This window comes from Chrysochloris asiatica, unplaced genomic scaffold, assembly GCF_000296735.1.
Source record: "Chrysochloris asiatica unplaced genomic scaffold, ChrAsi1.0 scaffold00213, whole genome shotgun sequence".
In the NCBI taxonomy this organism is placed as follows: Eukaryota; Metazoa; Chordata; class Mammalia; order Afrosoricida; family Chrysochloridae; genus Chrysochloris; species Chrysochloris asiatica.
The window spans coordinates 4,413,123-4,421,422 of NW_006408731.1; the positions used below are offsets into that span (position 1 = coordinate 4,413,123).

At 41.4% G+C, this 8,300-nt stretch overlaps 1 protein-coding gene across 1 annotated transcript in view; it reads right to left on the reverse strand.

Moving 5' to 3' along the window:
* The window catches only part of LRRC16A (leucine rich repeat containing 16A), a 441,803-nt gene that overhangs the window by 238,043 nt on the left and 195,460 nt on the right, over window positions 1–8,300 (reverse strand). Inside the window, exon 3 of the mRNA XM_006872823.1 lies at window positions 2,651–2,710. The gene's annotated coding sequence lies outside the window, so the exon portion shown is untranslated. The remainder of the gene's footprint in view (window positions 1–2,650; window positions 2,711–8,300) is intronic.

An 8,300-nucleotide genomic window follows, 5' to 3' on the forward strand; every position in this document is an offset into this window, starting at 1 on the left:
TTGGATAGCTGCCCCTGCTCCCTTCTCTTATTGATCTTCTGCACCGCTCCCCCCCCCCCCCCCCCCCGCCCTCCCCTACAAATCAAGAAGTTGATTCTAAAATCCGTATAGAATTGCAAAGCACCTAGAATCACAAACAACTTTGACAAAGAACAAAGTTGGAGAACTAACACTATCAGATTTCAAGCCTTACAAAGCAACAGTAAACAACACAGTATGGTAGTGACATAGAGACACAAATTCATCAAGAATTGGTCTTCTTAGATCAATCAGAATAGACCCTCATTTCCACTGATAACTGATTTTCAGCAAAGGTAACCAAGACTCTGTTTCCAAATAATAGAGTCCAATTAATCAACCGGAGAAACAAATGGTATTGAAACAACTAGATATACATCAGCAAATACCCTTTTGATTCACACATTGTACTCTATGGAGTCCTGGTGTGGCAGTGTAGGATAAGCGCTTCACTGCAAGGTTGGTGTGAACTGAAAGGTCAGTGGTTCAGAATCACCAGCTGTTCCTTGGAAACCCTATACAAGGTTGCTATGAGTTTGAATTGACTTCACAACACTTACCAACTACAATAAGCCTCCTGGTGTAGCACTGTGGGTTAATGCACCAGTCTGCAAAGTCGCTTGAACTGCAAGGTCGGTGGTTCAAGCTCACCCATTGCTCCTTGGAAAACCCTATACAGGGACGCTATGGGTCAGAATTGACTTGACGGCACTTAACAATAATAAGCCTATCAGACTTCTAGAAAACAAAGAATATTCTATAAACCTGAGTAAAACAAGTATTTATTCAACTTGATACCAAAAGCAAGTTCCATAAAAGAAAATCTTGATTAAATTGGACTTCATTAAAGTCATTAAACTTCATTAAACTTCTCTTCAAAAAACACTGCATTTAGAAACAGAAAAGATACATCGAAAATGGAGAGACTATACTTGTAAATCCTGTATCTGGTCAATGAATTGAAGCCTGTATAAAGAAATCTGAAAACTCAGTAACAAATAACCCAAGAAAAACATAGCAAAAGATTTAATTTAGCACATCAACCAAGAGCATATATGAATGACAAATAAGCACATGAAGAAATTCTTTAACATCTTTAGTCTTAAAAAAAAAAAAAAGACATTAACAAAAACCCACTGCCACCAAGTGAATTCCAACTCATAGTGACCTTATATAGGGTTTGCAAGACTGTAATTCTTTAACAGAATCAAATAGTCTCTCATTCTTCTGCTGGTGAGTTTGAACTGATGACCTTAAGATTAGCAGCCTAATGCCTAGCCCATAGTACCACCAGAGCACCTTTCTTTAGTAGTTGTTGTAAAGTGTTGAGTTGCTTCTGCCTGACTCATAGCAACCTGCATAGGGTTTCCAAAGAATAGCTGGGGGTTTGAACCACTGACCTTGTGGTGAGCAGTCTAGTGCTTATCCTTCCGTGCCATGTCAGTATTACATTGGGAAAATAAAAAGTCAAAACCACAGTCAGCTAACACTGCCCATATATTTTTTAAAAATCTACTAAAAACATAAAATTCAAGGTAAAAAGGCTTCAATTACAAACTGACCATACTAAGTAATGACAATGATGCGGAAGAACAGGACTGATCACATTATGCTGCTGTTGGAGGCAATACATATATAAATTGGTACAACCACTCTGAAAAACAATTTGGCAATTTCTTATAAAGACAAACATACATCTACCATATGACCAACTCTTCCACTTCTAGCTTTGTCTGTGGAAAATAAAAGCATATATCCAATCAAAGACTTTTATATAAATGGTCACAATAGCTTGAGTTTTAATACATAAAAACTGTAAACAACCCCAATGTCCATCAAGTAAATGGACAAACAAAATGTGATGGACATCAAAAGGAACACTAATGGATCACTAGTTCACAATTCATAGGAAGAATTATTGATGCATACAACACAATGAAGCAACTGCAAAATAACTGTACCGACCCAAAGAAGTCAGACAATAAAGAGTATGGAGACTTAATGATTCCATTTACGCACTATTCTAGAAAATGTAAAATGATGTATAGTTTCACAGAGGGCTTAAGCAGTTGCCTGTATATATATATATGGGAAGAGGGCAGGAGTGAAACCTTACAGCTAACCTTGGTGCTGATGAAATACTTGGGATCTTGTATTCATGGTTTCATGAATGTATGCCAATGTAAAAACATCAAATTATATACTTTTCTTGTATATCTTAATAAACCTGTTTTTAAAAATCATTTAATATAAGAAAATCACTTATCAGTATATTCCCTGAAATACTGCATCATAAGCTTTGAAATTTTAGTGATAAATCTGTTGCACAAAACCTCTAAGATGTAATACTACCACGTGTATGTTGCCAGCTAACATAAGAGCCAATGAGTTCTTTTCAAGCTGAATCACAGAGAATGTGTTTTCCTGATCAAAACAAATTCCTTACCCTTGCCTACAGAGTTACTATTCACTGCCTGAAACTTGGATTTCCCCTAATCTTGTTTTTCCACATAGTTCCACATAGTGAAACTTTAAAGAGTGAAACCAAAATAGAAGACCTTTCACTGCTTCAGAAATTTAAGAACAATGAGAACTTTCAGGCTGTACACAGATTTTCATTATTTACACTCACTTGAGCTGGCTTGCGGCAGGTAACACCATGAATCTCCAAGTAGCTGAAGGTTACCTCGAGCTGCAATTGAGGGAGAAAAAGATCATGAGAATGAGGACATTAAAATAATGATCAAATATGATTTGGACATCTTCTAAAGGTTATTATTAAGCATCTCTGAGTCTGTTCCAACTCACAGCAACCCTCTAAGAGTCTCTGAGGCTTTACATCTTGCACTACTAACAGAAAGCCACATCTTTCTCCTGCAGAGCAGCTGGTGGGCTTGAAACGCAGACCTTGTGGTTAGCAGTCCAGTGATTACTGTATGAAGCCAGCATGCTTCTAACCAAAGGTTGGTTTCATCTGAATTCATTCAATGAGACATGACCTTGATTTATCATAACATTGCAGAAAGCTATTAGTCCCTTTACTAACAGACTGGAAGGACATTGCATGCTTGATTTTTCCAATGTCATCCAGGGATAAAAGCAACTGCAAGGTTTTTGCTCTTCAACTGTAGTAATTTACTCACTGAGAAATGATGTATTACGTGAACCATCTATATACACTTCCTCCCCCCTTTTTTATGCCACTGTTAAGTGCCATCGAGTTGGTTCTGACTCATTGTTCTTGTTAGGTGCCATCGAGTCGGTACTGACTCATAGCGACCCTATGCACAACAGAACAAAACACTGTCCAGTCCTTGGCCAATCTCATATAATTGTTGCCATGCTTGAGCCCATTGATGCTGCCTCATAGCAACCCTATAATAGGGTTTCTGAGGAGTGGCTGGTGAGTTTGAACCACTGACCTTGTCTTTCAAACCAACCTTGTGGTCAAGTGCTTATCCTATAGTACTGTTTCTTCTTCCTAAACCTTTCTCTGTGTTACAATCAGAGCACTCACTGGAGTTGTTTAACATTCTTTCTATCAGTGTTTATAAAAATGTATGTAAATTTGGTTGGCTTTGGACAAACTAAATACATAGGCATTTCAAAGTGTGTTAAAGTAACTCACAATGAAATTAGGCAAAAATCCTCTCTATTTATTTGCATGTGGATAAATGATGAGCTCCTTTCCTTGCTATTTTACTAAGTGTCTTTTCTTTTCTTGTCATCAGCATTTCTGTTATTTAAAAACATCTCTAGTCTCTCACTGTTTGTCTATTTTTCCTAGGGGATGGCCACTGAGTTTCACAGTCTTTCATCCTACTACAGCAAATAATGGAAGAGCATGGGATTGGAGCACAGAAGGAAACTGAATTGGAACCATTGCTTGTACTCTGTGATGGTAAACCTAGAAATAGAATAAGAAGAACCTGCCTAGAACCAAACCCACAAAGGACCGAGTTCTGCCTCCAGGTATTACGCCGTACCTGGATACATTGGTAGAGTACATCTTAAGAGCGCAAACCCCTCAAGCTAAAAATCTGGCTGATGAGGACGGGAGGAATGAAAGCGTTTTACTCTCTCATTATTCACTTAGTCAACTGACAGGTTATTTGTAGAAGGCCTGTTATGGGCCAGCACTGGAAACAGACAAAGAGATGAGACATGTCCCCTGTCCTTCAAAAGTCAAATGGATCCTTCTTGTTGTATCTATTGAGTAGATTCCAACTCATGGAAATCTCATTCGTGCAGAGTAGGAACTGCTCCAGAGCGTTCACAAGGCTGTTGTTGTAACCTTTCAGAAACAGATCACCAGGTTTTTCTTTTGCGGTACCGCTGGGTAGGTTTGAACTACCCATCTTTCCCCTAGAAATCTAGCACTTAACTGCACTACCTAGGGACTCAGTGAACGTAGCACTGTTGTTGTTGAGTGCCGTCGAGTAGATTCCAAGTGTAGGGTTTCTGAGGAGCAGCTGGTGAGCTTGAATCACCAGAATCACATTTTTCAACATTTGTGTCAATGTACAACTTTAACAAGATTTGATGTTAGGTAAGTTTTGAAAGGTCACTTGAAGCAGGGAATTATTTCTAAGAAACAAAGATATCAGCTTGACTTATACATAAAAGATATTTGTTTGATGACAGGTGTGCCTGACCCAAGCCATGGTATCTTCTATAGCCTCAAAAGCATGTGACAAAGTTGGACAAAACATAAGGGAGATCGTGGAAGGATTGAAGCATTTGCATTACGGTGTTGAAGAATATTGAGGATACCATGGACTGCTAGCAGAACAAACAAGCCTGTGTGGGAAGAATGCTCCTTAAAAGCCAGGATGGTCAGACTTTCTCTCCCACACTTCAGATATGCTATAAGGAGGGACCAGTCTCTGAAAAAAAAAAAAAAAAGACATCATGCATGGTAAAGTGAAGAGTCAGTGAAAAAGAAGAAAACTCCTGAGATGAATTGGCATAGTGGCAGCAGAAATAGTCTGAAGCATTAACAATTGTGAGGATGCTTCAGGACAAGGCAGAGTTTTGTTCTGTTGTGCAGTGTCGCTATGAGTTGGAACAGACTCGACAGCATCTAACAATTGAGTTCATTTCAATTTAAAACACATGAACATACTTCCATCCCTAGCTTTTGTATGCAGTGCCAAAGTCTTCTACACTGGCTGCCCTGCCAATCACCTCTCCTATGTGAGCCACCACCTCAATGTTGGGTATTCAACTTATGTTTCTTTCAAACAAGCAATGCTTGAAATCACTTGCAAAGCAATCTGGCCACATACGCTTTTTCTCGCCCCAAACCCCACTTCCAATATTTAACAGTTGTGTGGGCCTCAACAAGATAGCAGTATCAATATTCAAAAATCTACTTTTTTTGCACTCATTTTGTTGCTATCTGAAATAACTTTGAATTGTTTAATATACTATTTAGCTGTGAGATAAACAAAAAAATTATGAACTTATTATGAGTGTGAAATAGATATACATCATCAGGGATGGGAACAGGCAACTTCAGTCACCTTAGCACAGTGAGGTCAATTCAGATGCTCATGGAGCCCATGGGTGGTACAATTAGTTAAGGTGGAGAGTTCAAGTCCACCCAGCAGTGTTTTGGAACAAAGTCTGGTAGTCTACTTTTGAAAACCCAGCCACTGAAAGCCTTGCGGAGTACAGTTCTACTCTGACATGGTGAGTACGAATCAACTCAATGGCCACCTGCTGTTTTGTTTATTGCTTTTCTTTTGCTGTGTAGAAGATGATGTACTGGGTTCATCTAGACACTGCCTGAGGAGCCAGAAAGCTTTGTGACATTTCAGCCAGGTCCTCAAGAATGGCTTCATGCTTGTCAAGCACAATAGGAGTGGGAATGGAACTGTGGGCAGAAGTAAAAGAATAAACAAAAACACAAATGCATTACCAGGAGTAAGATGAGGCAGTATAGATGGTGGTGAATCCGTCATCAGTGAGGTCTAACTTATTGGGGGGATAACTGCTGTAAGCAGGTTGGGGAACAAACCAGTGACCTTCAATAGGTGTACCAAGCGAGAAGGGGATGAGTGGCTGAGTTCTGGCTGCTATTTGTAGTGGGGAGGGGAGTCTCCAGGACATATCATTGTTGTTAAGTGCCGTCAAGTAGGTCCTGACTCCTAACAACTCTGTATAGGGTTTCTGGAGAAGCAGCTGGTGGATTTGAATTGTGGACTTTCTGATCTAGCGCCAAGAGTTCAGACACATCATGTTGCTGACGTCATCGTTGTTGTTGAACTGCTGACCTTACGGTTCAACCCAACCTTTCATTCCAGTGCATTATCTACAGCACCACATCATATCAAGGTTCAAATCAGCCACATCTCACTCAGGGCTACTTCACCAAGTCGTTGCTCTCAGTCCCTCTACCTCTGACCTTTCCCCATACCCCACTCACTGCCGTCAAGTTCATTTCAATCCACAGTGACTGTGGTGCTGTAGGATAAGCACTGGACTGTTATCCACAAGGTTGGGGATTCACACTCACCAGCTGCTCCTCAGAAACCCTATGCAGGGTCAGTATAGGTTAGAACTGACTCAGTGGCACTTAACAACAACTATAGCACAGAGGCGCACTGTCCCATAAGGTTTTCGAGGATGTAAATCTTTGGGAAGCCGACTACCTCATCTTTCTCCCGTGGAGCAGTTGGTAGATGCAAATCACCAACTTTTCGGTTAGCAGGCAAACACTGAACTCCCCCCCACCCCCAGCTCACCCGAAAGGCAGTTTAAAGAGAATCCTGGATCAGATGTGGAAGGAGAAAGACTAAGGAAGAGCCCGATAAAGACGTGGGCTACATGAAGAACTGGGAGGCATTTTTAAGAAAGAATCACAGATACTAGTGATTGAGGGCATACAAGGTCTATAGCTTTTTACCAATCACTCACTCACCCCAACCCTACTGCCTTGCAAGACAGTGTCCATTCTACAGGCCACAGAGCAAATCTAAATGCAGTGATATACTTCTCTTTCAGTTACTCTCACTAACCACCAGCAGCAATCCAAGTTGCAACCCTTCAGCAAGGTCTGTTGGGTTATTAAGTGCTGTCAAGTTGGTTCTGACTCTTTTGTTGTGAAGTGCTCCCAACATGGTGCCAGCTGATAATAATCATGTATAGTGTTTCCAAGGAACTGTTGGCAAGTTTGAACCACTGACCTTGCAGTTCAAATGGACCTTTCAGTCCACTGCTTACCCTATAGCTCTACACCAGGACTCCTGGTTCTCATAGTGACCCTGAAAAGGGTTTCTGAGGAGTGGCTGGTGGGTTTGAACCATAATCTTGTGGTTAGCAGTCCAGTGCTTATCCTACAGCCATACCGGGACTCCTAAGTCTTACCAATTTTTCCAAGCTGTTTCACCACAGCCTCCCCTCCACACCCCTCAACCCACTCCAGCAGTTCCCCAAATGCATGCTGCTCCTTCATACTCATAAGTCAGGCCCCTTATCTGCCAGGCTGATATCTGGTGATCCTTCAACCCAGCTTATCATAAACCTTTCATGATCTGATGATCACCCACCCCTAAACAGAACTGGGGCCTTCTGGGAGATTGCCACAGTCCTGTGATCGGGGTATGACTACTGAGGCATTTGAGCTGCAATTAATCACTGAGATTAAAATTGCAGTTTTGCCCCACTGGCATTCTGAAAAGCCATCTTTACACTGTTCCTGGTCTGGCTCTCTGTTTACCTCCTCCACCTCTGGTGCCATGGACTCCCCAAACGTGTACTGTATCTCTGTAACCCACTGCATCAAGTCACCGGCATGAGGCCATGAATACCAGCTCCAAAATCACCAAGCACTTCAGGGAGAATTGGGGAGGAGGCAGCGAATGGAGGTGCTATACTTACTAATGAGGAAAATGGGGAGCATGAGGCTGACACTGAGGTAGATGAAGAAGGTGAGGAGGAAGAGAAGGAAGAATAGGAAGAGGAAAAAGAAGGAAATGAAGATAAGGCAGCTGAGGCAACTATGGCAAATGGGCAGCTAAAGAGGATGAGGCGGTTGCCACCAAGTAGCAGAAGACTATAAGGAGGACTTTACAGCAAAAAAAAAAAAGGTGGGCAGACGTTCAACTTAAAGACCGCCAGGCCCTATTTATCCTCCACTTTCCTTCTGAGAAATTTAAACATGGTCGCCTTTCAGTAGAGAAGCCCACTCTCCCCTCTGCCTACCACAAGCAGCGCCACCTGCTGGCAACAGAACTCTCCACCACCCAACTAAAACCACAAAGTGAATTTGCAACAGG